Below are 23,392 nucleotides of genomic sequence, written 5' to 3' on the forward strand. Positions count from 1 at the left end.
ATCTGAAACTGGCACATGAATATTTCAAATAGCCCTTTCAATTAACCACGTGTGTGTGGTGGCACATCTACGGCACGGTTGCAAACCAATGTAGCATGCATAGATAATAACTGTGTTATACGGTTAGACATCTGTGTCTGTGTCTGTGCATTCATGCATCAAAAATACATACATCAGAGTTGGTTGGAAACCTTTATATATTTAAACAGATGCATGCAGCTCATGGCTTGTTGATTGCATAAAGGGATGCTTGTCCCCAGCAGTGATATGTGTGAGATTACGTCTGTGCTGCAGAGCCCTTAAGTGTAAGAGTATAATGCGTGTTGGATCTCATGTGGGAGGAAAGCTATTTATACAGATTATAACTGTGAATAAGGTGCAGAGGGGGATATGCTGTATGTAAGGCTGAGTGCGAGGACAAAACTCAGGGTTAATTTATGTTATTTATGTTTTTTTAAGCACAAATTGTGAATATTTTCCGTTTTTTCCTCATCCCTTATGATAAGAATTTCTCGGGCTTTGGGAAACGTGATGGGCATGAAAATAATGATTTCATTCAAGTTTTCTGGTGATTAAATAGCTGAACATTTCCGTCATTGTTTTATGGGACAATCTGCAGGTCTCACAAAGGCACGTTTGATTTTTCAATCAAGACATTGTGGAGCCAATCTTTTAAATGGATCCTGATTTTACCTCGGTGGGGAATCTGGTGCTGCAGAATCACATCATATTACCATCATGTCTATAAACTGGATATGAATGCAGAATCTGTAGACAGGGGCCAAGAGTTTGGTATTGGAAGTGTATATAGAATTGACAAATAGCATTGATTAATCACATTGAGGCTTTGAACTAAAGTTGGTCTTTGCACACTGGAACCCTGAAAACATTGGCCATTGCCCCTAGAGGCTCATCATCATCATCATCATCATCATCATCATCATCAGACCATAGCCAATGGGTATCTGAGATTGGTCACTCGATAACCATGCAGAGAAATGAATGACTCCCTCTCAATAACTGCTGATATCGTCACCGATCTCTCATCATGTGCAGGAACCAGAAATAAACGTTGGTGTTGAAAGACTCTTTTGATAAAAGACTCGATATGCAAGGAAAGAAAACTGGTGTTTCCCAAGAGTCTTGTATGGACTCTTCAGGGAGCTACTTGTTCATCTTGTACTGGGTTAAATATTCTGCGCTGGCCTTGGAGACAGTTTCTGTGCTCTTAGTATGATAGCATTTGAGAGGCTGAGATGTTTACATTTCAGATGTTTGTTCAGCTCTGGACAGTGTTTTTCTTTGACAGTAGTACTTGTAATGTGTGTGCACACTGTGTGGGGCCTTCAACACTCAGCTAGATGCCTTACATAGCATGAATGAAAAGCTATTGTTACTTGTCAACAATGGTACGGACTAAGTGATTCCGATTACAAACACCAGACGAATTTACCGAAACCCCAGTGTTTTACGGCTGATAGAGACAATCAGGTTAGTCCTTTTCACATTTTCTCAAAAGCGGTCACTGTGCCAGCATTGGTTACAGCTCTACCTGTCATTTCGCTCATGGACAGTGACACTGTAAATTGGCAATTACAAAATGCCAGTAATCAGAGCACAAGTTATGTCTGTCGCAGGCTTGCAAAGTACAGACAGGTTTAGAGAAACATAAGGCTCCCTTAGTTCAAGAGTGGCCTTTCAAAACACATTTAAGCTTCCACTGGACAGAGCTTAAACACTACATTGTTTTACTTTTTTCCCTGCAGGGCGATATCCTTTCATATTGTCTGTCTCTGTGCTGGAAGTAGGAGCTTCTCATTGACTTCTGCATCGTCAAATCACAAATGAATGCATTCACAACCTCTGGAGGTTGTGGTTCATCCAGGGTGACTGTTTGGGCCTTTTACATGTTCATGCTTCCCAGCTGTTCCACTTAGTCCATATTTGCTCAATACTGTAGAGCTCAAATTATCCGAGGGAAAATTGAGTGAATAAAAGACCACAACGCAGAACACCACAGCTTTATATTTCAAAGAAATAGTTCGACATTTTGAGCAATATGCCTGTGCATTAACTGCCGTCATTTAGCTAAGCTCAGAACAAAGACTGGAAGCTGGGAGAAACAGCCCGGCTCCCTCCAATGCTTGTTAAGGTAAATGGCTACAGTGCTTTACTCAGCTTTGGCGGCTCATTCACCCTTCGCCTATTCATGCACACACTCGCGCACCTAAGGCAGCGAGCTCGCATGCAAGGTGCTGGCCTGAACGTCAGTGTCTTGACAAAGGACACTGCAACATGTGGACATGGCTTTCCAGGGAGTTTCATACAGATTTTTAAACTTCGGACAGTGGAAGGCTAGCTTTTATGCTAAACTAGGGTAACCTGCTGCGAGCCCTGGCTCCATATTTAATGCAGTGGCCTGAGGAAGGTAAAGATCCTCTCATCCAGCTCTTGGAAAGAGAGCACCCAAAACCTTCCCTTCCCAAATTCCTTTAAGACACTGATTCATCTACAGACTTGACTCAAAGCCCCTGATGGCTCTTGTGTTAACACTCAAGCTATCTCCGAGCACGCTGCTCTTTGTTCACCAGCAAGCGCTTCTTTTCCCCGACCGTGTGGGAAAAGCACATTCTCCACCACGAAAAGGGCACTTAGTTTGGTTTGTTAGAGGACACTTGCCTTCAGGAAAGAAATGTAAAGCAATGTATTATAGAGCCGTCTGTCGGGGTTTGTCTCCCTCCAATTGTTCTCGAGATGTGAAGTGAGGTCCACAAACATCCTCTGCCTGCTCAAGACTACATCTCGACCGTTGCCGATCTGGCCTTGTTTTTTCTAGTTCTGTGTAGCCACATCCTTGTTTTCAGGCATCTTTTTTTTCCTTTTCATTAATGTAAAATTGATGTGGGTGCAAAGCTCTGATCCAAAACGTCGCAGTGAAATGTTCTACACAACAATTCCCCTTGTACCACATGCTGAGTCACCCCACCACTCCCCTGAGAAGCACCTGGAAAAAACTTGACCAGACACACACACACACACACACACACACACACACACACACACACACACACACACACACACACACACACACACACACACACACACACACACCTCTTGACTGAAAAAAACAGCAGCAGCACAATCAGCAAAGCCATTTTTAATGAGCCTCTTTCCCTCTCCATCTATCAGAAAGGAATCAGGACAGCACTCAGCGACTGAAGGGAAGTGAAGCTGGGAGAATGGGGGCATGTGGCAGAAAGAAAAAGTCTTCATTAAGGACAGTGAAGTGGAGGTAGGAGGAGGAAGAGAGGGAGGAAAAAAAAGAGGAAGAGAGACTTAAGTGATCCAGGAATGCTTCTCCCCTCCTCTCTGTGCCACCTAATCAGGCAGACAAAGTTATGCCGGTCAGAGCGTTTGTTATTCCTGCTAATCCCTCATCACGATATTTCATCAGGTTTGGCATTTGGCTATCTGCATTAATTAGATGTTCAAATGGACACGGCGTTAATAACTGACACAAGGCAGATAATGAGAAATCGCCAGCGCGGCCGTATCCTCTCGCCGTCGCACTCCCTTTGTCAGCACCGATACCTCTGCGCTTGAAACACTGCGTCGTGTTTACCTGCGCCGGATTTCATTTATTGATGATTCAGGCTGTTTTTAGTGCCAGTGGCGATAATGTACTGTCTGCACTTTGGGAGATAAGTGTGTTCTGGCGCGATAGTTTGGACTTGTTCGGAATGTCTCTCCTTCTGTCTCCTTCACTATTTTTATCTCTGCTCTCCTTCCAAAAATTTTTCTCCCGCTCTCTCCGCTTCTTCTAGCCCACATTTCTCCTCACTCCCCTCGCCATTCTCTCCCATTCACTCTTTCTCTATCTCACCTGTCTTTCTCATTTTTTTTCCCCCCAGAGCCTCCCAGAGGAGAGTAAGAAGCCCTATCTCTCTTTTGCACACTCTCCTCACTTTTAGACCGTCTCCCCCCCTCCTCCCGAACTCCCCTGCCTCCCTCTTGCCCGCCTTCATCCATATCACCACCAGGTGAATAGCCCTCTCCCTAATATCCATTCACACTGTTTCCCTTCTTCTTCCCGACTGCCTCTCCTTCTCTGGCTGTACCACTTTCAGTTTACACTCCACGCTTTAATATTCCGACATCCATCCTCGCGCTGCCTCTCAACGCTTTGTCTCTCCCTCCCCACCTTCCTCCCTCCTTCCAGTGACGTGACTTTCTCTTTAGTATTCTCCAAGTCATTGCCAGGCGTTTGTTGATGCGCCTCACTCCGTCACAGGTCTCAAAGTAGCTGCAATCATGGATGGCATGATGTCTTTGACCTTACCGTCTTCTCTCATGTAAATGCACATTGCTCACTGAGTCTGAAGCTTAAACGATGTCTTGTAATTTGTCACTCCTTCTATTTCCTCATCCTTTGAGTCACTTTTTTCACCCCTTTGCTTTCCTTCCTTCTTTCCCACTCGGGGTCGCCCTCTTTAAAGCTTAATCCTTTATCGGACAAGGCATGTTGACTAAGAACACATTCTTATTTACAGGAACAGCCTTGGGGAGTAGTCGCAGACAGTGAAAGGGTCGTGCTCATTCGCGCCTTCACACCTGGGAGCGCCGCGCTGTTTGCCGCCGGGCAGCATCACTGGAGCGGTCAGAGTGCCTTGCTAACAGGCACTTGAGCAAACTTGAAAGAGTTCTCAGGACATCTGCAGATTCTGTCCGTTTTATGCTTCTCGTTCTACTTCACCCACCCACCTTTTCTTCAGTCCTTCCCTCAGCTGATTGCTCTATCCATCCTCTCCGTCGCATTTACATTTGCTTCTCCCTGCGCTTTTCCCATCTGTCCTTCGCCGTCACACATCAGGAGTGTGTCAGCGAGGATTCAGAATATGTCAGAGTGCCGTCTGGCCACTCTGAGGGTTTTTTTTCTAACCCACCGACATCTGTGAAGGCTTTCTTTCTGTCTCCTTCCTCCTCTCGCATCCTCCGCTGCCATTGCAAACAACAGATTACGCCTTTGAGTTATTCCATCAGGTTTTTTTTTTGGTTTTTTTTCCCGGGCCTAATGATTCTTGTCATGGCGCAGAGCTGAAAATTGAAGAACTCACAGATCCCCAGTGTAACAGAGCCTTTATCTTTCAACTTTCAAATCCCAGAAGCTCCTTAAGTCCTCTCTTTGGAGAGTCGGCACCAAAGGCCAAATCTCTCAGTCAATTTACCAGACGGCCAAGTCGTCATTATTTTGTGCATACTGCCATGATCTCACTATCATTAAAATTCGTTCCTTACATAACCATCAAGGACACAGTATCTCTTGCAGAGAAAAAGGACAGAATACACCGTGTGTGCATATGCAGGCACGCACACTCAGTCGTATTTATTTATGTTTTCATATACTTATTTGCTTTCCTTTCTATATTTTGGGGAAAGCGATGATTCAAAAGGAATGAATGCTCAATAAGCGCAAGCCATGAGTAAAATATTCAAACGGTGCCCTATTTACAAAGGCTGGAGAGTTTCTTTCCCAGTGCCGTCACATGTTTGTTATGTGATATAAAAAGAGACGCAGCGGCAACTCCAGAGACCTCATCCACAGATATTATGCGCCGAGCAGAATCTTTTTATAGAAACTGTAAACACATTAGCTGACTGCATTAAAATTCACTCAAAATTTAGGATTTGCCATGTCTTCATTTACAGAAGGTGCAGGGTGCTTCTGCTGTTTGTGTTTTTGGGGTAGGATGCTGAAGTGTACAGTAAAAGAGGGTTTGTGTGTGCTCGAGCAAAGATCCGGCGCGCACCCACACCTGTGTGCAAAGGAGCGCGTCTGTGCGTTCGCGCGTGTGTTTTCGGCCGAGGTGCCAGACGGCTGCTATCTTCGTGAGTCAGACGGGCAGCGAAGCTGGCAAGGCACGCCGATCGTTTGAAGTGCTATTCTCTCCCGAAAGTTCGATCCGCCCCGAGGAAATTTGTCATGTTGTTCCACCTTTCTGATTCCCGTATGGTGGGAGTGAGGGGAAGGGTATTTGTTCCTATTTGCTGTCGACATCTCAATGCACACACACACACACACACACACACACACACACACACACACACACACACACACACACACACACACACACACACACACACACACACACACACACTTGTGTGGAGCAGACCGGTAAAGGTAACTAAGAAATTTGTTTGGCCTTGCTGTGAAATCCTTTTCTCTCATATTTCTCTCCCTGGCCTGGGACAGAAGTGGGCCAGGCGGTTGTTCTAGCCTACATCTTGACAGGACCTACTGCATCATCTATCCTCTGACCCCTTCCCTTTGGTTATACCCCGATTTGTTCTGCCTTTTGCCAAACCTCCGATTTTATTTCTTTTGCTCCCTCTATGTCTGCCAATCATTCATTCTTACTGTGTTCAGAATTCACCAGATCCCCATTCTCCTCCATCTGAAACCTTCCGTTTCTCTTTGCACCTCCTGATCATCTCCATTCTCCCTCCTGATATCCTCCCCCTCTATCTAACATCACCTACCCAAGGCTTACAGCTCGTGCCGCTGGTAGCTCTTGTCATTCCATCTGAATTGAATACCTTTTCTTCCATTGGTTAATTAAAGCCACTCTATCTCACATTATTAACATGACTCCTCTGAGATCCATCACATCCCCTGGCCAGTGAGTAAAAATGAGGCCGAAGGGGGAAGATAGAGGGAGAGTGAAAGAGAGACATAGGTGGCAAAAGAGAGTCAGGAAGAGGAAGGAAGAGAGAGAGCATATTGTGTAGAGACAGAGAGCCTCAAGAGTGATTCAGCCATTGTTACTCATCCCCTCCTTTTTGCAAGAGGGCTCATGTCATGAGTATTTTAAGTACTCTCCATTCCGTTGTTCTCCTTTAATCCTGTTAGATAACTCTCTTCCTCCCTCCTCCTTCTGCGCCTTTCTTTCTGTTTCTCTTCTTTCCACCTCCGCTCCCCGCTGCCCACTCAGCAAACGGCGAGTCTTATGCTCTCTGCCACAAAAGAGGCTAGAGTGTGCCTAAACAAGGTAGAAAAAGGAAAAGGGAGAGGAAGTGAGAGCATGAGGGAGAGGAGGAGCGCGGGAGAGGGAGGATGACAAAGATGTGGCGGCACTGGTAGGCGTTGGAGAAATCTGCTGGCCGGCGCAGGCTCATTTTTTATGAGGAGGGATGAGTGTGGACGAGGGCCAAGACAGTGGCGAGTGAGTTGTGAAGTGGAGCCTGCACCGCGTCTTGTAGTTAAAAGGAAACGGGATGGAGCTTGAGCTGATTTGAAATGCATGTGAATCAGACGGCATTGTAAAATTCGAATTTTGATATCTGAAAGAGCTGCCAAACAGTGAAGTGTGAGTGCGTCTCAATACTTTGGACAGCCGAATTAAAATCCAAACTCATGCCTCGCGCACACACACATCTTACAAAAAGACTGATTGTTCTGACAGAGAAGTGCCTTTTGTAACTTCGAAATCGAGCCTCCTTTTCCCATTCCCTGCTTTTTATAGAGTCCCATGATAAGAGGTTGAATCACGTTGGATTCTCACAAACAATACGTGATGCAATGTTTCAAACCTGCCTTGTAACCGCAATGCAAAACCAGCAACACTCCATCAACCTCACTGGAGCCGCTTCGACTTCACAAGAAATACATTTCCCACAAGCCCCCATCCCCAGCCCATCATTTACATGAGGACAATTACAAATGAGGGAGTTGTCGAGCAGGAGCCTGGCACTGTAGTTCATTTGCCAAGACGAGGCAGCCACTTAGCGCAGGTGAGGTGGGGCAGCCACATTCCTGCAGCTCCTTACATGCAAAAAAATGGGTCACAAGAGCGGAGGAAGAATTTGCCAGAGCAATAGCACAGACTAGTGGTGAAGGGTCAGAATGGCATGAAAGCAGTGGTCTTAAGTCTGTGCTGTGGATTCGAGAGTCTGTTTGAGGAATATTCAGTCAAATCTAACCACCCTAATTTCAGCTCTCACTGAAAGTGGATAATTCCCTTTGATATATGGTCGGCGCCTCCTTGAACAAGCCTAACCTTCTCATTCATCCTCTGACCAAATGGTTTTCTTACAGACTCCACTCTTCCTCCCACTGCCAAAGAAATTAATTCAACACAAAGAGGAGGTAGGTGGGGCAGGCACTCGTGCCGGGAAGGATTTGCATGACCCAAAAATGCCCTGCCTCTCCTCCGACTCCATAAATCAAAGGGAGAGAGAGAATCCCCCGACGCCTCCATTCTTTGTCCTCAAAGGTGATAAATTGATCCCTGGTTGGCTAATAAGCAGAGGCGCAGGGAGGCCCAAACTTCCCAAAGATTTATGCGGCGACAAGTGGATTTATAGAGGAGGAAATGTGAGCAATCTGGAGAACAAAATCTATTTACTTCATTCCTTCTCTCAGTACTCAGGAGATTTTAGATAGGAACTCCAGAGGGAAACCCAGGGGGCATGAGCATCCAAGAGGTAATGGATCAGGACAATAGAAATAGAGTATCTGTCGTGGAGGCTATGAAAGTGATGGAATTACCTGGTTTTGATTGATGAACATGTGTTTCCAATTACAAAGGATCTCAATCCATGTGAATATGCCCATGACTTTGAATGGGCCACAACTCAATACAGCTCTGAGTCGATTTTGTTCCCTGACTTTGCCCTCCTTTCATTAAATCTGATCTGATAACAGAGCTGATTGCTGAAAATCAAAATAATGGACACTTAAGCGATCTCAGGTTTGTCAGCAGTCTCACCAAATGAAGGGAGGCATGGATGTGGAAGGCAATCAAACAGCTTGCAGCCTTTGCCGGGCATAAGAGAAACCTTTTAAGGCAACTCAACCAGTCATTTTAATGACGTGAGGTGATACGCCGACAGGAAAAGCAGTCTTTTAAGAAGATGATCAATGCTATCATCTTCTCCAAAGCTGACTGGAAAAAGGGACAGAATGCAGTGGCGTAGAGTTTCCTAACAGTGCCCAAGGCAGATGGAGCTACCCTCCTTTCCTTTCTCTTCATCTAATTCTCCCACTTTAGGCTTAATGTGTTTTCCCTCTTCCTGTCCTTCCTCGCTGCCTCTTCCTGTTTCATACTCTGTTTCATCATCTCATCTGATCTCTCACACTTTCCCCTCTTTGTCATTTCATCCTCCATCGCCTAACCCCTTCTCCTTTTCAACTTTACGCGCTCTCGCTCTGTCTACCGCACACCCGCGCTCGCTGACAGCATGCTTATCCTGTTGTGTTGATGAGATATTTGAACGATTAGCATTATGCACGCTGAGCAGATTATGATAGCCTTTAGGGAGGAGCAGTTTCAGCATGATGGAAAGTTTTCAGCACGATAGGAAAGTCTGCTGATAAGGGGGTTTTGACTGCAGACAAGGTGTCATACAAGGATGTACTCACCTTTTCTTCACAGCAGCAGCCGTCCATAGTCCTCAATCTAAAAGAAAGATGGACAAGAAAATTCAGTTTGCTTCAGAGCTGTCTATAGTACTTATGTGCAGGGGAGAAAGCTTGACAGAGGACAAGAAATACGGCTATTTATAAAAGGATTAGCAATTACATTAAGTGGAAGAGGGCCGCCAACTGCCTGATTTATAAATAAAGCAGCAACACATGGCCATTTTTCACACCAACTATGCACATAACTCATAAGTTAAAGTTGCAGCTTCATAAAGTGCTTTTCAGAATTTGGATCTTTGAGTTTGCATGGCAACATTTCTCACCAAGACAGCTCACGTGGCAAATGTGATGCCCTGTCAACATCAGCCCGACTATCGCAAACATATGCAAATGTGTCTAAAATATCAAACCTCCTCCCACCCAAAGCGTATCTTTTTTGGGTTGCATGACGCCAATTCTGAATAGACATATGATGTACTATATAACTAATTCCATCTACGTCTGACAGTGACGCTACCCTGTGCCACTGTGGCAGCTGTGTTGGTACAGAGAGAGAGGGGGAAGCGAAAGGCAGATCACTTCCCAAATGCTCATTTTTAGCCGGCTTGTTTGGGCACAGCGCACCAGAGCTGACGAGCTGAGCGCAGAGTTTTTGACACAATGGTGTCAAAGTCGAGACTGTGATGTTCAGCTCGCACAAGTGAATAGCGTCGCACCTGCTGGCAACATGCAGACACAGACACAAACAGACTGTTATCAAATCGGCGTGGCAATTAGTGTGTTTGGGAGTGCTGCGAATCCTAATGACACATTTGCCTTACATTGTTTCAGTTGAGAGGCTCTCAGGGAGATGGCATATGGAATCTATCGGAGCTGCTGAAACAATGTGGTGATGGTGCTGCTATTCAGTCAGCAGTTCTGAACTAATATACTAGTGTTGTTTAATTCAGATAAATCACATTACTTCAGTAACTTTTAACTAGAGCTATGCTATAATACATGAAACATGCAGGAGAGTGAAGTGAGTGTAGAAGCAGATCCCTTCTTAGCTGCTACGTAATGTAAGAGTTGCTGTCTTGAGAGTTTTGTTTCTCCTCTTCGTTCGTTCTTGTTCTCAGAAATTATTTAACAGATGGGAGCCTCTCTGTTTTCTGTGCCATGCTGTGTCAGAGCGGAAATGAAGTGTCTTCCTTCAGTTTGACAGTTTGACTAAAGTAAAGCTAACAAATATATAAACTTTAATCAAGTAAAGATGTAAAAGCTGGCGTTACAGCTGCACTAATCGATTTTTTTTATGTGAAGCATGGGTCCAATGACGACAGCGTCTGTGTCTTGTGAAAGGTGTCCTCTGTGCTAATGAAGCTATGGTGAGTTAGTGTCTGACTGGCGGTTTTTCTCTCAGCGTTTCAGCTCTTTGTTACGGTTTTATGACCCTCAACTTCACTGTTTTGGTTCACTGTCACCGCTCTCATGAACAGTATTTCCGGTTGCAGCTGTTTTCAGTGAAGAAGCTTGGCTAAACCCACTGCCCAGCACCAAACTGCAGACAGACACAGCTAGCAACTAGCTGCTCAGCACAGAGTGGAGGATTTTGCAGCTGAAGAGCTGGTGGACACCAAAAGAGAACTAAAAGGGTTGTGAATATTAGGACTTGCATTCGCCGGTTGGTCAGAAACATGACTGAACCAGTGCTGTTTCTGCCTGGTGTGTAAATAGCCGGCTGTTTGAGAACCAGTTCGCCATATCAACTTTACACGGTGATCATATTTACATCTTTTTTTCCTGCTGCTCTCAAGTGATTGAAAAAATAAGCTAAAGCAGGATTAATATCAGCCACAGCACTGAGTGTTAATTAAATATTTCATTGATTTTAATGGTTTTGTCATCAAGAATATTGGATTCAGTTTGAAGTGTGTAATTGGGTGACATTCAAGTCACTCATGTAAATACATAAAGAGTACCTGCACAGTACCTGCAATGAGGTGCTACACCAACTAGTACTTAGTATTTAGTATTCAGTATCAGGCTCTGTTTGTAACTGGGTAGTATATTAGGTGACATTTCAAAAGTGTGAAATTGGTCACTTTTGGCTTGAAGCTGGTTTTACTTTGGTACTGTAATAAACACTGACTCCATGCCACAGTCCATTTCCTGTGCTGCTTATACAAGCCTGATGGCGCTGTAATTCCAATGCTTTGTCAGCAGCAAAGTGTGTTGTAAATTACAGTCATTTATGACTGGGTGTGATCTTCCCAGCATTCAATCAGAGCACTAAAAAAAATAAACAAATAAGGATTAGATTTTTTTTTTTTCTCTAACTGCTCCCACTTGACCGCCGTTTGAGAAGTCGTGAATGGATAAGTAATATCTTCACCTCCACCTCAACATTCTGGTGGTTTTATGAGTCGGGCTGGTGTCTCTGTTGGTTACTGTTCAGGGGAAGGTCATAAACAGGCGATTTATGCCTGAAGTGCGGCCAGGAATGCTGATGCTACTGTCAGAGGGCAGAGATACTGACTGGTTCGACTCACATTTAATGGAAACTGTAAAGTCCACAACTGCATGTCCTAAGTCACGCTTTTTACAGTGTGTGCTCACACAGAGAAAGGGTTAACATAGACGAGAAGATAAATACTGTGGCATAAGGAGACAGACGGATGATAACTTTTGCACCTTGTGACACTAAAAGCAGGTGTCACACTTTCAGCATCTTACATCACATTTCCAGGCTAATTTGAGGTCTAAGTGCACCGAGTGCGCTGCCAGCGCTCAAGTTAATCGTCACATGAAAAAGAAACCAGAACACTTCATTAGCTCTCAATTCTCCAGTGGTGTCTGCACTTCTGCAAAATATTCTTCAACACAAACACATGATTCGCAACACAAACTCACAACAGTGATCTTGAACACAACACCAGCTAATATGACGCCACTGCACCACATGCTTTTTCCACAGCAGTTATCTGGACTTTTAATCCACCATTGTTAAATTATGGGCATTTTAATTGCGATAGACAGGGTCCATTAGCATAGCTTCTTGGGTGGCCATGGCCATGTTTCTCTAAATCATTAGGCTAATTATACAAGCTAATTAATCAGTATGCTTGGAATGGGCTGCGTGAGCAGGCACTGCTCTTTGTTGGCTTGCATAATGAAAGGAGTCCATTTTTAGATGAGGAAAATGAAGAGGGGGAGGGAGAAAGAAACTTTGATCTCCAAAGTAAACATATGATTTTTGCATATCAAGTGCTTCGGCAAAGTGGGAAGAAAAAAAAAAAACGTGAAGTAGGTTTACAGATGCAAAAAGTCAAGCGAGATTCACATTTAGCAGCGCTTTGAAGATGCGGAATATGTTGCATGGGCGCAGCAGATAGGAGAGGTACGGTGTCCAACGTCCAATTATCACCGTCATTGTCATGCAAGACAAATCCAGGCTGTCAGTCATTTGTGCCACTGTGGCGTTTGAGGACAGTCAAGCAATTTCAATCATTTGCTCTCCTGTTACTGACACGAGCTTGGGCTTGGAAAGGTAAACATGAGAGATGGTTAATATTGATGTGTGTGTGTTTGTCAAAGCCCGTCTGTGTGTTTCCAAGAATGAGGAGGACCTCCGCGCTCCTCGGGCATTATTTAAGGTCCCCGGCGACCCTGTTATTTTCCACTCGTCAATCTGAAACCAGTCGATGGCAAAATCAATTAAGGCTCCATGTATGTGTAGTGTATGGTTATCACTGGGCGTGTATCCGTGTGCATGCATGTACATCAGGTACATATTCATGCTTTTTTTGCACACAACTAAGGGCGTATGAGAGTGAGTCACTGTCAGAAATTATTACTTACAAGCAGACATAACCAAACATCCTGCTATCCTGTCTTCAGTACGTGGTGGAGACACTGTCAGCGTTCAGGCAGGAGTCTATTTTTAGCAGCTCTCATTATGCACAACGGAAAATCACCTCCTCAAAGTACATGAAGCATGTTTACAAAACCTAATGGGACTATGCTGATAACACAGCAACCCGTAGTGGCTACAGTGTGTGTTGGTTGATGCTCATCCCCATGCATCTGAATATGTGATTATGTCCGCTAACTCAGCATTGATCGATTGTACAGTGATCTAAGTGTTCAGCTGTGAATGGACAACGGTACGATACACAAAAGCATGACATTTCCTGATCTATCTCTTTCTCTCCAGGGAGATTCTGAGGAGTTCTCTTCTTTCATCACTCTGGTCCGAGGCAGCAATCGCAATAGATTATTCCAAACGGGTAAGATCCACCTTCCTTGAAATTGTGTTATTTAATGAAACGCTCCATCTATGACAATCATGGGTGACCAAAATCCAGTTTTCAATGTTCAAATGTCAACAATTTAATAACGTCAACCCATAGAAATCAAATCAAGGGTCAAACGGTTAAATGTCATTAGTATAGATGAATGTAAGGACAGAATACATGTCTGCACATGATCTATTGTTCAGTCACAGTAAACTGATTTCTTGACTGCCTGACTTCTATCATCTGATGTGAAATAATACTCAAGCTCGGCAAACAAGTTAAGTTTGATTTCCTTTTTTTTGGAGCCAGGCGAAAGGTTGAACAGTAAATGCCCTTTTCACTGGCTGTGTTTACAGTATTAATACAGTCGACTGTCCTGCTATAATCACATTTCAAACATTTGAACAGCATTTTCCTCCTGGACGTGTACAGATCACTCCCAGTGCTGCTGTTGTTTTGCTTCTGTTCTGGGCTGATGCTTAATTGTGGACACAGATTTCACCATGAAACTGCACCAGTTGATGACTTACTATTTTTTGTATGAGAGGTTTTCCGAATCTGTATGCTTAAATGTGCAAATGAGGCATTATTGACTCAAATATGTGCTAATTAGCGTAGATTTCCAGATTAGAAAACTGAAAACTGGATGAAGCCAGGTTCAAAACTAAGCCTGCTGGAAAAACCCTCAGAAGAGAGACCAGAATAAAACTGCAAAGTTTGGTGTATATAAGTGCTAGAAGAGAAAAACTCACTTGGAGATATGTCTTGTAAAAGTCCATACAATTATAGTCCAATAATAAGGCTACAGGTGAACATGGTAAAAATAAAAACATCCCCAGCTGATTACTCAAACAGTTATCTTTTCTTTCTAATATGATTTAATGGTTTAAACATACAAAGAAGGCATTATCTAATTAAACCTGCTAATTTGCATAAATTTTAGAAGAGAAATCTGAGCTAAAATAAACACCTAAATGTGTATTTTGGATGTTTTCTTCACAATAGTTTGAAAGTTTTGGGGCAAAATAGCCCAAAAATCTTAAAATTGACCATTGCATGAAAAAACAATGTCTTCGTCTGTCGTGCCTGGCCTTAACTGCTTCAGATGTATCTGCCATTGCTCAGGATGGCATAATGACACACATAAAGCATGCTAATGGTGCCCTCTGGAGTACAACGATCTCCACTGCTGCTGCTGCTGCTGCTGCTGCTGCTGCTCTGCTGTTTGCACGGCGGATGTTCTCACTTTAAGACTGTGGAGATGACGCATCCATTCGCACGTCTCACAGCGTTTTGATAGAGGACTGACAGGTGCTTTTAGCACATTGTTTAGGCCCAAGTGCACATGCAAACACACCACAACAAGAGGCTTCCCGGGAAAAGCCAGCAATAATTACAGTAGGTGACCCAAATAAAAACACAATGAATAATATTTTCACTCGAACGTAATTGCCTTCTTCTGCATCATCACATGTAAAAGTAACACTTTACACAACACTACAAATGCTCGACTATACTGCAATAAATTAACACGTCTCCGGTGAAATACCCCGAGGAATAACTCATCGTTGCCGTCATTATAATAATGTTAAGATAATTAAAAGTGCGGTTCACGTCCTTTGGAAGCGGCGTGGAGTTACCCTCGATCACAGTGCTGTTTTCAGATCAATGAGGAGTGCTGAGGTTTCCCCCAAAGGACTTGTGGGTGCAGCTGTAATTGGAGCGTTTGTGTTACTGCGAGTTACTGTTCCCTGGGCAGAGGCCAGCGTACACCAGAACACTCCTCTGCACGTCCATAGGATTTCCGATGAACTTATCAAATGTACCTGCAAGGAAAGCTTCGCTTTGTGCTATTCTGAGCTCAACTTATGGCACTGCTGTTCTAACCCACTGTCTCCTCACTGGGACCCGGCCCTGGCCCTGGCTTTTATTTCTTATTATGGCCGGCAGCCTCAAATATATTCCCAAGCGTGTTAAATGGCTGTGTGTAAACACCACGAGGCAATGATGCTTTTCACTCAGAGCATTTCACACATATGATGCCCCCTGTCCCTTGTGGTGGTGACTGTGAAAATTTGTGAAAATTTGTCGGGAGGCTCAGGTGGCAAAGTGATTCGAATTAAAGATGACAGCGACAAATGTAGCTTCAGTGGAAAGGCAAGACAAAAACAGTTAAGTACAGACAAGTGAGTTAGACTAAGTTTGTGCCTGAAGTATTGTAAATGACAGCGGCAAAATTGTCACTCTCGCAGTCTGTTGGAGGCCATTTGAATGTCCTGTTCAAGAACCATTAAGGCATTAAATTTAAATTGAATCTGCTGTTTCTTCTCAGAGAGAGAGTCTTTAAAACCCTTGTTAAATCATGCTGTAGTGCTATTTACTGAGAACGGTAGGTACATAGGTGCCCTATACCTGTCAGATGGAGTTGTGTTATATAAAGCAGAATTTGCAGCAGTAGGCAGGCGACCTGGTTTAGGATAGCAGCAGCCAAAAAACTTTCCAAAGACTACTTCCTGAAACTGATAACGGAAAATGAGATGTGACCTGTTTAACAGTGAAAAATGTTGCCTTTTTACAGCAAACTTGGGGGAAAAATGTGACGTGACCAAGCCATAAAGCATTGCTGCTGGGCTGAACGAGGCCTCTTAATGTTAGAAAAGCTTCATATACTGGGGAAAGTATATTTTGGAGTTCCTCCAGTGCTATGTGTGGTATGACCTAACTGACTACTGGTCCGTCCTTCTATCTCAAGGGGTCAGTGCACCCCATATAATTTTGTCTCCATACTTCTTAAATTTGATAAATTGTGTTATGGCGAGCAAAGAGTGTGTGTGTGTGCATCCGAGCATGTGTTGTGGGCCAGCCCTGGATGCAATGATTTATTATACCGCTTGAAGGGACTTGTACTTTCATGAGGTCACACGAGTAACATGGCAGTCAGGCAAAGCACAGTTCTCTCTGGCCCTGCCGGCGACAAGGAGGCATGCCAAGCCAGCTAAAGCAGACTCCAGTTTGCACATACTCAGGTACAAAGCTAAGTATATATTCATTGTGCAAACTCACACACCTACTCACACACGGATGCGCACGCACGCACACACAAACAAAATCAAATACTGTAATCCAAGCTTAATACTGCTTTATCACCTGCACAGGAGGCTGACGTTATGCAAATGCACATAAGCTATTCCAAAGGCATGTCAGATTTAGGCCCTGTCTTTAATATGTCTTTTGAGAGGTTAATTCTATGCAAATACAGCCTCTGAGTTGAGTTGAGGATATTTTTCTAATAGCACTAAGGGGGTGCCACCCACATGCAAAGTGGAGTCTTTTAGATTGACCTTGGATGATTGTTTTGAGGGAGGGTTTTCAGGGTATTGCCACTATATTTCAGGGTTTCTGCCAAAGCAGTTCATTTCCATGTTCAGACTTGCGCTGAACGCATATAGCAAAAGCAGGTGCACTCTGGCACGCACTGACACTGATCTTTAGAACTACAGTCAAATTTGCCAAATGACAGTAATAGGAAAATGGAGCGAGGCTGAAGTGAGTGAGCTTTCTGAGTTACAGACACAGCTTTGGTCTTCTTACGTTCCCTCACAGGTGTCATTTGTCACATTGTGTGAAGTATCAAAAAAGAAAGGGGGAAAAAAAAACACACCTGCAAGCCAGTTTTCTTGAGAGACACAATGCACAATAAAAAGAAAATAGGAAAAAAAAAAAATGAATGTATCAAATGTGACATATTTGTGCTTTTCCCCATAAGTATTCCCTTTGCCTGCTCTCTGCGCAAATACAATGTTTGAAAAGCATGCTGATATTAGAAATACATTTCATCCGCTGATTTCTTTTGCTTTCAAATGATGGACTAAGCCTCTCAGGCAAGCAGTGTGTCGATGCGAGTAGATTTTGGGGCTGTTATCGACAGAATGGCAGAAACTCGTGTGGCTTTATTTCTTTTCTGTATGACTTTTCAGTTTATATTCATAATGTGTGTAGGGTTTTTTTTTTTTTTTTTCAAACTAAGCTTTGTGTCATATTTTCTGTTCATGTTTTAGATGCAAACCTTATCCCTCTGACTCTTTCTCATCTTCTAGGTGGGGGCAAAGGGGGCATTCATTTCAGTGGTGTGTCGGCGAGGTAATACTGCAGCATCGGGCAGCATGCTGGCACCTGCATGAACCCGAACAGAGAGGCCTCATTTCTTGGTGAGTCGGACAAGTGTTCTTTCAAATTGGCCAAACCTCGCAGTCCAGCTGTTTGCCCTTGTCGCAGCTCATTTAGCAATAACTTCATCTCATTCATTTTTGAGGAAAAAAAGAGCGTAATTGCAAAATAAGCTGCAGCATATTTCTCTTCACTCTAAGCTTTTAATATGAGAAAAGCAGCTTTCGGAATAAACTGGAACAGCGTCTTCATTGAAAAACCACAGAACAGTGTGGGAGAGTCTTTTTAAAACCAAACCCGAGCCTTTGTTTTTAATGGAGATGCAGCCTGTGATTTTTGAGAACGGGACAAAAAGACAGCGGTTTTAAGTGTGACTGGCACATTCATCTGTTTCATTGGAAAATTTTGTAAAGATTCTTTTAATTTACTACATTTCTCCATCCGCCCGTCTTTGACAAACATAAATAACAATAAGAATATCATGAGTGGTACTGTCACAACTGAAAGTCCCTATCAAATACATTTTCTATTCATCAGTTTTAGTTAGTTTTACTGCAGAGGTGGTAAATATGGACCCAGGTTGTGACGAGCCGAGTTAGCACAAATGCTCACCTTTAGATCTGAAAATATGTCAAATAATGGCATGTTCTGATCCCTTGACATGCTCATGTGCTACACTTTAAACCCAGAGATAGAACTCTCAAGGTAATTGATAAACTCCTATTGGACGCTTCAACATGAGTGAAAAGTCTAGAGTTCAAACGGCATTTGTGTACATACATATGAAGAGTCAGCTTTGTTGTGTGCAAAAAAAATAGGTTCCCTGTTGGATTGCAAGAGTCATGAGACTCAGGAAACAAAATGAAAGACTGAATCCTTCACCTTTCATCATCTTTCCTCTGGAGCACTTTATCACATATTAAAACCTCCAACTTATATTTATCAAGGTTTTAGAGCTTTAGAAGTACCTGACACAATCTTTTCATATGATTGTAGCCTTTTACTGTACATTCAAGCCTCTTTAAATGGCTTGCACCATCATTAGCAAGAATGTGTGGAATCAAAAAAATGCTTTTTATTCTCAACAACTCCTCCGCCTGCTCTGGAAAAAAAAAACAAAAAAAAAACTGAACCGTAGTTTGAGGCATTTAAATTTCATGTGGAGCTTTTCCGAGGGAAGAGGAAATTAATTTGTGAAACAACACAAACAAAGAAGATTGGAGGGGAAATGGGAAATGGAAACAAAGACGAAGACAGGGCTAATCAAGAAGGAACCAGACAAGTGGAGACAAACTCTGCGGCAAGTTCAGGCGGGATGGGACCGTGGATAGAGGAAGAGAGAACGAGGACGAGATCACAGAGGGACAAACGCGACAGGACTCATGACAAGCTCACAGGCTGTGTGGCTTAATGTCCGTCTTCATGGACATTAAATTATTGACGTCAGGCAATGACCATCTCCGTAATTTACTTTCACTGTCAGATGAATACACTCGATATCTGAAAAGGCAGACATGGGATCAGATTAAAGCATTAAGAACATTATAAATATATAAAGTTTAAAAATAGGCATCGGCGCCGGGGCAGCGTACATCATTCTAAGTAGTCCGAATTTGATCATGGGACAAATTCAAGGAATTGTTTCCCAGATATGACAAAGGTCTGAAATACTCAAACCCGTTCTCAGAAGAGAAAATCCCTGCCCTGAGCCTGTGCGATGATGTAGCTGAGAAAATACATTCAGCGGGGTATAAATATTGCACGGTGAGTACATGGGAGGCTTTTTGGTCGATGAATTATTACAAAGTCCAGTGGCTTTATGCCAGCCTCAGAGTATATCTTGCTCAGCTTCGCCCTGCAATAAGCTGTGGCTGGGGAATTGTGGTTATAGGCACGCCACAAATAACTACCAACGATACCAGGAATCCATCACACTCATCCCACATGTTGGGTGCTTACACTTGAGTGCACTCGACAACAGCTGGTTAGCACACACACAGAATAGCCTGTGAGGCCTGAGTCAGGGCAAGAAAGCACTCCAACATGTGGACTGTAGTATAGACAGTTTAGAAACCATTACGCAGTATGTTCTAAATTCTGCTTTTACATTCCCTCCATGGACACTGTGTGGAGGTGCTGTCAGGAGGCAGGACTGAGCAGGAAAATGTTTACCTGAGTATTCACCTCCAGGATGCTCGGATAGATGGTTCATCCCCCAACAGTGTAAACCATGCCAACTCCTCGTGCTCACTCGAAGAGAAGCAAATCTGGATGAGCGATGATGAGTCTATTCGCTCAACATCAGTAGAACAAGGTTATGAAATGAGCCCGTCCTCGGCTCCCCCCCCCCGCTAAATCACTTTTCATTTGCGCGAGATAATCATGTAACTCAGCCGAGCTTGAAGTTAATGGTTCATGCATCTGATTGTAGCGACACAATGAGAATAAAAGAAGATCAAAATAAGCATCTAAATGGGAAGGGACTTTTGCTCGGCGCGCCGTATTGTCGAACCAAAGAAATGTCGGGCAGGTTGTGTCTTTTGGTGATTAGCAAAAAAAAAAAAAAGCATAATCCCCAGAGTGCTGACATATTTCTTTTGAAAACCGCCTGTCTGAAAAAGACAGATAGGCTCTAGAAAATGGATCAAATCTGTTTCATGTCAGATAGCAGTGAGGGGGTTTCCCAGGGTGAATCTCCACTAAACTACAAACAGACAGGATTAGAGATTGAAGTACTGGCCACAGTAGATCAGGAAAATGCAAATAAAAAAAGAGGAAAATATTAAATGATTAGTAACAACTTATGATAACACCCAATTTCCGTATATTAAACACAGTACATCCCTCTGCAGCTCTGCAGCACACTGTGTGCTCTGTGAATCAGCAGGGCTGTTCAGAGGCACAAATTTCTAACCGTCCCCAATTTGTTGGAATAAAAGTGGTAATTCTTTAACATGACACTGCTATTGTGATTAAGAGGAAAGAAGTGCAGGAAATTTATTTTATTTCCTCTGCAAAGGAGGAATAATTTTGCAGCCGAGCCGAGCCACAGTGTGTGTTTAATGAAATGCGCGGATTTATCTCAAGGCGCTATGGGTGAGGTATTTAAGTCTGGTGCATATTTCATGACCGCTAACTGCACTCCGGCTGCTCATTACTCGTGTGACAGGTAACGGTTGTGCTACCTTCTGAAATGCATTAGAGGATCTCGCTCTCATGCAAATGCAAGCACATGTGCACATGTACAGGCATGCGGAGAAACAAACACAAAAGCACTAGTGGAGCAGAAAATAGCATTGGTTGTTTCTTACAGACATGAATAATTACATGGTTCCCCTTTCCGTATCTCAGTGCAAATATTTGTGGTAAATGTCCACGTTGCAAAAGCAAGTGTTATGATCCGTTCAATTAAAAGCTCTGCATGCTTAATCCGATTACAATCCCCGAAAGGAATGAAAGAGATGTTATTCCACATCCCCCTTAGGATCAAACTTTTGGGGAAATGCCATTTTAGCAGTCTGAGCTGTCAGTGAATATCCTGGCTTCGAATTGAATCATCAAATGTAGATATTTGGCTATTTTTCAGCCAAATGGTGGTGCTCAGCCAGCCTTTATCGAGTGTGACACGACCACAAGATGGTGCTGTGCTTCACCATTTGCCCTGTAAGGCTCAACCCAGAGGCTCCATCTGAGGTGATTTACCTCCAGTCATGAATGTGACTGGCTTCCATTCATTTTGATTTGCTGTAGCCTCGTAGATTTACATGCAAATGTTAAATAAATGTTGGGAATCTTAATCGCTTTTTTTTTTTTTTTTTTTTTTTTTCAGTCAAGTGAATTGCATTGGTCCTCCTCACAAAACTGCACAGGCTGCAGTAATTTAGCTGTAACATCCATGAATACACATGCATCTCTAATACTGTGGATTTTAATGCTTTTCTTAATTATCAGGTGAAAAATATAGATGTTCCCCTGAAGATCAGACAGGGAGAATGTAAAAATAGAAACCAAACTCTGTGCAGAGAATCGACTTCTGTCTGTGAGGCTGCAGATTTGTGCATAAGGCTGGCATGGGGACATAGATGTACTGCAAGCAGCAGGAGTGTTGATGAGAAAATAGTTTGGATTGAAATTATAGTCAAATCCAGTAGATGGCAGTCTGTCAACACAGAATCTTTCCACCCACTGTCTTCTCACTCCCACAGCTCCTCTGGTAGGTGTGCCTCTGTCATCAGGAGAGGTCCCTGACTTGCAATGTCTAGCCTGCGCGGTGTGACGGGTGAGCGCAAAGTGACAGCGCAAATGAACTTTCGCTGCTGCTGCAATGAAGTGGACAAGCTACTCGGATGTGGCATGACTAAAAAAATAAAGAAATAAAAAGCACGTGGATCAGTGGCTGCATGATAAAGTCGCACACACCTCTGCAGCGTTTTCCCCTCCTTCATTTTCTCCTCTTCTATCCATCGCGGTCCATCTCTCTCACACTTGCACAAAGCCGAATGGCGTCACCACCCACCACACGCGTGCGCACACACACCCCGCATAACACACACACACACAGACACACACAGACACACACACACACACACACACACACACACACACACACACACACACACACACACACACCTCCTCGCCATCTGTCTGTGCAGCGGCCCGTGTCTCTGGCACTGGGAGCAGTTGGGAGCAAGAGAGTGAAAGAGAAAGTGTCTCTTGGCTCTGTAGCCCTGAATCCCACTTCCTCTCTTCTTTCTCCTGCTGTGCTGTTGTCTATCAAACGGCCTCACGACATCACGCCGTCCACTGATGGGCCCTCCCTTGCTATTGTAACACCTATGCTTGATGCCATTTGGAGAACAATCAAATTCTCCCTCGTCGGAGCCTCGTGAGCAAAAGAGATGGCGGACGTGTGCTCGGCGTGTTCAGTGATTTCACTTCACAGCTATGAGAGCTCATTTCAGCTCAGTTCATTAACTACGGGGTACACATTTCCTCGCAAATGTTAAAGCCTACAGCTCCACAAGAGGAAAAATAAACATGCTTGATTAGCTTATGTATTAGGTGTTTGGAATTAATGCCGCAGATGGCAGAATCACACTCACCATTTCTTGAGAGGCAAGAAATATAAAGGAAAAGAAAGTGTATTCACGTGCCCTGTGACAAGATGATCACTGAATCTGGATGCTGCTCTCCGGACGTGATTACCTCTCCTGAAGTTGTCAAAAAAGCTGCATGACCTTTTGTGCACGCTTTCTGTGCATATTTGCCAGTTTATCGAACATGCAAAATAAAATACATAAGAAGCCAGAAATCCCAGTATCTGCACACAACAGAAGTCCACTGTCGTATATAGGTGATTCTTTATCGTTGAGATTGTTTTCCGGCTGTACAAGATTTCCCTCTCTTTTCAGTGAATTTTCATAACTGTGCGGCTTTACAAAGAGCTTTGTAGGCAGCTTAAGTAATTCGAACAAAAAATGCATTCCCTCTCGCTCGGTCTCCTCCATTTAGACAGCAAGCAAAAGTGCCT

General features: G+C 43.6%; 1 protein-coding gene across 1 annotated transcript in view; it reads left to right on the forward strand.

Annotated features, from left to right (window-relative positions):
• Nucleotides 1-23,392, forward strand: part of LOC139351284 (receptor-type tyrosine-protein phosphatase delta-like) — a 349,795-nt gene that overhangs the window by 121,779 nt on the left and 204,624 nt on the right. The window contains exons 5-6 of the mRNA XM_070993096.1: nt 13,614-13,686; nt 17,793-17,903. The gene's annotated coding sequence lies outside the window, so the exon portion shown is untranslated. The remainder of the gene's footprint in view (nt 1-13,613; nt 13,687-17,792; nt 17,904-23,392) is intronic.

This window comes from Chaetodon trifascialis, chromosome 23 (assembly GCF_039877785.1).
Source record: "Chaetodon trifascialis isolate fChaTrf1 chromosome 23, fChaTrf1.hap1, whole genome shotgun sequence".
NCBI classification, from domain to species: domain Eukaryota; kingdom Metazoa; phylum Chordata; class Actinopteri; order Chaetodontiformes; family Chaetodontidae; genus Chaetodon; species Chaetodon trifascialis.